Genomic DNA, 7,493 nt, shown 5'->3' with positions numbered 1-7,493 from the left:
CTTTGTGTATGCCGGACGGTAGTGCTGATTTCCACATGGCAACCCTATGACCCTTAAACTTGTTAAATTGTTCTTCTCTTACAATAACAAACCAGCAATGAGAAGCCGGTAATTATTTCTTAAAATCCTTTAAGGAATCAAAACAGCCTTATAAGTAGTGGAAAATCTAAGTCCAAAGTACTTTTTCTATTAGTTCGTCAGCCCAACATGTTTCGGCATTCAGGGGTAGAATTATAAATTGTAAAATGGACAAAGAATCCCCTGAAAGATAAACACAAATAACTAAGAATAAAAAACACATAGCACCCCACAAACCCCTCCCTTAAAAATATAAAAAAAAGTTTATCTAGGCGGCTTTAGGTGGATTGTTTGTCCATTTTCCATTTAATAATTACTGGCTCATCATTGCTGTTTTGTGCCTGTGATACGTTTGGATTGTAAGATTGTTTTTATGTCTTTTCCTACAATAATACACAATGCTCTTTTTTTTTACTTTTAAGAAAAAGAGGACCCTAAAAACAGTAATACAGAGACACATAACTGGAAGCTCAGTGAGAAGCCTGAAGGGGAAAAGATGTTATCAGAAAGAGACAAAGAGGAAACTTCTTCCAGTTCTGACTGGGGAAAAAAGGAAAAACAAAAACCTTCACCAGGAGGCTCAGCTCTGTGTGAAAACAGTATCAGTAATCTCAAACAGGCAGGGGAAGAGGAGAGAAACCAGATGAGAGATCAAAGCTGTTCCTGTGATATTTGTCAGATATTCCTCAGCAATCATTTTGTTCTAAAATCACTTCTTAGATCTGATACTGAAGAGAGACCATCTACATGTACGGACAATGGGGGAAATGTCAGTCTAAAGAGAGAACTAGAAGGACAACAGAAAACAGTCCTAAAAGAGAAACATTTTACAGGTTCTGAATGTGGGAAGGTTTCAATAGGAAGAAAAAGCTAATGCAACACAAGAAAACTAATAAAGAAACTACAATGTGTACATTTACAGAATATGGGAAAAGCTTTACGAACAAAGCAGACATTATAAAATATAAGAAAAACATCACTGATGAGAGAATATCTTCATGTCCTGGATGTGAGAAAAGCTCCAACAAGGAAGAAAATTTCCACCAAGGACAGAGCTCAGTTTCAAGTGCTGAATGTCAGAAAGCTTTAGTCAAGAGGAAGCAGTCATAGATCATCAAAAAGCTCAAACTGCTGGGGAACCGGACACTTCTACTAAATCTGACAAAATTTTGCAGGAAGGCAACACTCTCAAAATACCAGGAAATCAAGAAAAATGACAGATTATATACTTCTGTTGACAGTGGTATAAGTGCTTGTTGGAAAGGAAACCTCACAATGCCCAAGAAACTTCATTCAGTATTGAAACCATTTACCTCTACTATGTGTGGTAAAAGCTTCACTACAGACAGTCTCCGAGACCACCCAAAAACTGACACTGGAATGAACCCGTTTACATGTACTGAGTGTGGTAAAAGCTTCAGTCAAAAAGAACACCTCACAAAACACAAGAGAATCCACAGCATTGAGCGATTTCCATGTACTGAGTGTGGTAAAAGCTTTAGTAAAAAGCAAACACTGACCATACATCAGAGAATCCACACAGGTGAGAAGCCATTTACATGTACTGAGTGTGGTAAAAGCTTTACTGAGACGAAAAGACTGACCAGACACCAGAGAATCCACACAGGTGAAAAGCCATTTAAATGTAGTGAGTGTGGTAAAAGCTTTACTGAGAAGAGAACACTGACCAAACACCAGACAATCCACACAGGTGAAAAGCCATTTACATGTACTGAGTGTGGTAAAAGCTTTACTGAGAAGAGAAACACTGACCAACACCAGAGAATCCACACAGGAGAGAAGCCATTTATATGTACTGACTGTGGTAAAAGCTTTACTATGAAGGAAACACTGACCATACACCAGAGAATCCACACAGGTGAGAAGCCGTTTACATGTACTGAGTGTGGTAAAAGCTTTATTGCGAAGGAAACACTGACCATACACCAGAGAATCCACACAGGTGAGAAGCCATTTACATGTACTGACTGTGGTAAAAGCTTTAGTAAAAAGCAAACACTGACCATACACCAGAGAATCCACACAGGTGAGAAGCCATTTACATGTACTGACTGTGGTAAAAGCTTTATTGCGAAGGAAACACTGACCATACACCATAGAATCCACACAGGTGAGAAGCCGTTTACATGTACTGAGTGTGGTAAAAGCTTTACTGAGAAGAAAAGACTGACCACACCAGAGAATCCACACAGGTGGGAAGCCATTTACATGTACTGACTGTGGTAAAAGCTTTATTACGAAGGAAACACTGACCATACACCATAGAATCCACACAGGTGAGAAGCCATTTACATGTACTGAGTGTGGTAAAAGTTTTAAAGAAAAACACTGACCACACACAGAGAATCCACACAGGTGAGAAGCCATTTACATGTACTGAGTGTGGTAAAAGCTTTATTGCGAAGCAAACACTGACCATACACCATAGAATCCATACAGGAGAGAAGCCATTTTATGTAATCAATGTGGTAAAAGCTTTAGTAAAAGGGAACACTGACCATACACCAGAGAATCCACACAGGTGAAAAGCCATTTACATGTACTGAGTGTGGTAAAAGCTTTCCTGAGAAGAGAACACTGACCAACACCAGAGAATGCACACAGGTGAAAAGCCATTTAAATGTAATGAGTGTGGTAAAAGCTTAAGTACGAAGGGAACACTGACCATACATCAGAGAATCCACACAGGTGAAAAGCCATTTAAATGTAGTGGTGTGGTAAAAGCTTTAGTAAAAAGGGAAAACTGACCATACATCAGAGAATCCACACAGGTGAGAAGCCGTTTACATGTACTGAGTGTGGTAAAAGCTTTACTGAGAAGGAACACTGACCAACCACCAGAGAATGCACACAGGTGAGAAGCCGTTCACATGTAGTGAGTGTTATAAAAGCTTTACTGAGAAGCAAACACTGACCATACACCAGAGAATCCACACAGGTGAGAAGCCATTTACATGTAGTGAGTGTGGTAAAAGCTTTAGTAAAAAGGGAAAACTGACCATACATCAGAGAATCCACACAGGTGAAAGCCATATAATGTAGTGAGTGTGATAAAAGCTTTCGTAAAAAGGAAATACTGACCAACATCAGAAAATCCATACAGGAGAGAAGCCATTTATATGTAATCAATGTGGTAAAAGCTTTAGTAAAAAGGGAACACTGACCATGCACCAGAGAATCCACACAGGTGAGAAGCCATTTACATGTACTGAGTGTTATAAAAGCTTTACTGAGAAGCAAACACTGACCATACACCAGAGAATCCACACAGGTGAGAAGCCGTTCACATGTAGTGAGTGTGGTAAAAGCTTTACTGAGAAGCAAACACTGACCATACACCAGAGAATCCACACAGGTGAGAAGCCATTTACATGTAGTGAGTGTTATAAAAGCTTTACTGAGAAGCAAACACTGACCATACACCAGAGAATTCAACAGGTGAGAAGCCATTTACATGTACTGAGTGGTAAAAGCTTTAGTAAAAAGCAAACACTGACCAAACACCAGAGAATCCACACAGGTGAGAAGCTATTTCCATGTCCTAAGCCCATCTAAGCTCAATCACTCTCAGACAATGGACTAGCAGATGTCCAGGCAGGAAGTCTTGTGATGTCATTGAGCATTTGACCTGTTGCCATGCTCCATCTCAAAGCCAGATGCCCAGAATTCAGCTACCCAGGAGCTTTCTAATTGGACCAAGGGCAACCACCTGACGATAAATGCCCAGTTCAGACACTTTAAAAGCAGGGGCTTTCTTTAGAAGGAGAGTTCTTCCTGGCTGTTCCTGATGCTCCTGTCCTAGTCGCCGCTGCCCTGAAGTGATTAAATCTAAAAGCAAGCTAGAATCTCCTGGAATCCTGACTTCTCAAGCTGGACATCACATCCACCTGAAAGAAACGGCTTCAAGCTCCATCAGACAGCAAATCTACAAAGAAACTTCCTGTTCCAGCAAGGATCTCCTGCATCACTCTCCATAGCAGCCTCCATCAATGTGAGTTATCCAGCTTCATTTACAATCAAGTGCAATTTATTTAAACAATACACAATATTTATATGAGTACAAACAGCCCAACACAGGCCGTGTTTCGCCCAACTGGGCTGCTTCAGGGGCTATAAAAGATATTTAAAATTAATTAAATTGGTGAGTAATCTGTTATTTTGTAGCATACTTCCATTGGTAAAAGATCCTCTCTAAAATTGCCTCTCTATTGTAAATTTGTTATCTTGCCTATATTAGAAATAAACATTTTCTTTTTAAAGTTAACTATCTGGCCTTTATATTGGTGAAAAGCACATGTCCTCACATGTGCAAGCTCCAAATGCTTTAAGCACATGTTCCTAAACGTACAATGCAGGTTAATGTAATTAATTCAAATTTAGTGTATTTACTTCCTCTATTCTTAAACATCATTTTGGAACTGTAACATTTCCAGTAACACCTCCAGCAAATGTTCTTTCTTTTGAAGAAGCTTAAGTAAATGGGTTACCTCCTTTGTATAGGTCTTGTGGTGCTCCACTGGGGCTAGTTTGCACAGGGCTTTTGCCATCTTAACCTGCTTCCCCAACTCCACCACCTCCTTTTCTGTACTTTTTATCTTCCTCACCCTTTTAATCAGGCCACTGGTCAGGTCTCTGGATCCTGAAATAGTCCGTGAAAATCTTCCTCCTCTGAAGAGTCACTGTCCTCCTCCTCTGACACCAGATCTCCATTACCTCTTTTCTCTCCTCCCTCTCCTTCTCCGACCTGCTCTTCTCTGGGGCCTCCCCCAGCTCTCTCCCCCCCTCACCTGCTAGATGGTGTTTGTTTACTGTAGCCCCTGACGCAACCCTTGGTGGGCGAAACACGGCCTGTGTCGGGCAATTTGTTTACATGCGGTATCTTCAATAAAATCTTTCTGATGTTATATTGATCTGATGGCTTCTTTTTCCATAGTCCTCCAGGTTTACTTAGTGGCATCAACAGATCCCAGTTCACAAAGGGTATTAAAATATGAAAGAATCCTTTTGACAAGTAGAAGGAGTGGGTGAAAATCTATCGGTGCCAAAGGGATGGAAGCAACAGAATTTGTGAAGAGAACAAAACTTTTCAAGGAATTGGATCAGCAGGGGAGAAACAACAAATGGGATAATGTCATACCAGAGTTGAAATTATATTGCAGTGATAGGGCGGATTAAATTGGTGGAGTTATAGCACTGTATGTTAAGGAAGATTCTTGAATAGATTAAAAATTCTGCATATCACAACGGACTTTCTCTCTTGCAGCTTTGGTCCCAGGGGGGCATTACGTTTTGTTGGCAGTCGTTTTCTCCAGATGCCTGTACTACCGGGGGTATCACTCCTCCTGTTACTGCTCCTGTTGTTCTCTCACACTGCAGTCTGCCGGCTCACTGATACTCTCTGAGGGTTCTTGTAATTTCTGGCAGTCTGCTACCCTGAAGGTCTCTGGTTTTGTGGCAGTGCAGTTCCTGCTTTCTCTGTGGAGGGGTTTGCAGTTTCCAGGGTTTTATTTCTCTCCTAGGTGTCCGGTCTGGGTAGAGGTGAGCCCTTAGGTTCTCTGAGGCCCGTGGGACCTCAGAGGACTGCCGCGCACCCCGGATCTTCACCCGCGGCGACCGCCGTTCACCGAGGGTTGAGCCCCCAGCTGCAGGCGGCCAGCGGGACTGCTGGAACGGGGTGACGGCCGGCCTGGCTGGACGCCAGCAACACAGGCTCGACAGAGAGCTAGCAAGGACGGCTAGCGCTGCCAAAGCACAGTCTCTGAAGGCGGCTAGCAAGGACGGCTAGCTGAAGGAACACAGTCTCTGGAGGTGGCTAGCAAGGACGGCTAGCTGAAGGTAACACAGTCTCTGGAGGTGGCTAGCAAGGACGGCTAGCTGAACGGAACACAGTCTGGAGGTGGCTAGCAAGGACGGCTAGCTGAAAGGAACACAGTCGCTGGAGGTGGCTAGCAAGGACGGCTAGCTGAAAGGAACACAGTCTCTGGAGGTGGCTAGCAAGGACGGCTAGCTGAAAGGAACACCGTCTGTGGAGGTGGCTAGCAAGGACGGCTAGCTGAAAGGAACACAGTCTCTGGAGGTGGCTAGCAAGGATGGCTAGCTGAAAGGAACACAGTCGCTGGAGGTGGCTAGCAAGGATGGCTAGCTGAAAGGAACACAGTCTCTGGAGGTGGCTAGCAAGGACGGCTAGCTGAAAGGAACACAGTCGCTGGAGGTGGCTAGCAAGGACGGCTAGCTGAAAGGAACACAGTCTCTGCACCCCACGGCGTCGGCTTCTGACAATCGAAACGGAAGCGCTGGGCCCTTCTTGCTTCGGGGTTTAAATCCCCCGCCCATCTCTTCTCTTCCTGGACGGGAGCCAATCCCGCCGGCCCTGATAGGCAAGGAGTGCCCGGATTGGCGGTCCTGCCTACCAAGCGGAGACTCCCCTACCACGCACCAATCCGGCGTGAGTGGGCGGGACTTGCCTGCTGCTGCTCTGGCCGGGGAGACAACGACGCCGGCACCGCCATCTTGGCCGGCGTCCCCTTCCCCGAGGCCGCCGTTTGCTCTCGCCGGTCGCCAGCCTCAGAGCGACCCGCGGTGATGATGGCCCCGTCGGCGGCTTGTCCCTGCCGCCCTGGAGCCCGCGCCCCCGGCGATCATCGCTCCCCGCCGCGGGAGCACCGGTAAGGACCCGAGACGGGACACTAGGTACCTCTTCTGGTCTCTTCTTTTTGCATAGTCTCCTTCGCAGTTTTCCAACGATATTCCATGCCTGTGATGCCATTTTCCATGATTGGTTCCTATGAACCTAACCTGTACTTATATTGTCTTTAGGTGAAAATAGTCTCTGTTAATGTACAAGGTTTAAATAATCCTATAAAACGTAAGAAGGTTTTGATGTATTTTAGAGGGCTGCAGGTTGATATTATTCTAGTTCAGGAGACGCATCTTCTTGCATCTGATGTGGCGGGATTCCAAGACCAGTCTATTCTCTTGTTGCTGCCTGCTCTGCGGTGCATAAAAAGAATGGAGTTGCAATTCTTGCTCGCATCCCTTCCACTTTCCATTATAAAACAGTGCTCCGATACTGAGGGGAGATGGATATTAGTGAGCTTAAAACTGCACGATTCTAATTGGTTAGTAGGGACCTTGTATGCACCGAATTCTGACTCTCCCTCGTTTTTTCATAATAATTACTGAGATTGTTTCCTTTGGAGCCAGCAATATTAGAGTGGTGACTTTAATCAAGTGCAGGATGTTACCTGGATAGGAAATCCACCTGTCCTCCCAGGCTGTTGAAATCATTGGATAGGATCCGGGATCTTAAGACCTCTCTGGGATTGGTGGACCCCTGGCGTCTTTTTCATCCCACAGAGAAAGACTTTACTTTTTACTCTCCTCCGCATGAGAGT

At 44.4% G+C, this 7,493-nt stretch overlaps 1 pseudogene; it reads left to right on the top strand.

Annotated features, from left to right (window-relative positions):
- The first annotated feature begins 1,353 nt into the window (after nt 1-1,353).
- Nucleotides 1,354-3,639, top strand: LOC115458776 (annotated as a pseudogene).
- Nucleotides 3,640-7,493: the final 3,854 nt, after the last annotated feature.

Source organism: Microcaecilia unicolor, unplaced genomic scaffold (assembly GCF_901765095.1).
Source record: "Microcaecilia unicolor unplaced genomic scaffold, aMicUni1.1, whole genome shotgun sequence".
In the NCBI taxonomy this organism is placed as follows: domain Eukaryota; kingdom Metazoa; phylum Chordata; class Amphibia; order Gymnophiona; family Siphonopidae; genus Microcaecilia; species Microcaecilia unicolor.
Note: the sequence above shows the minus strand (reverse complement) of the source record. Positions and strands in the feature narration are given on the sequence as shown.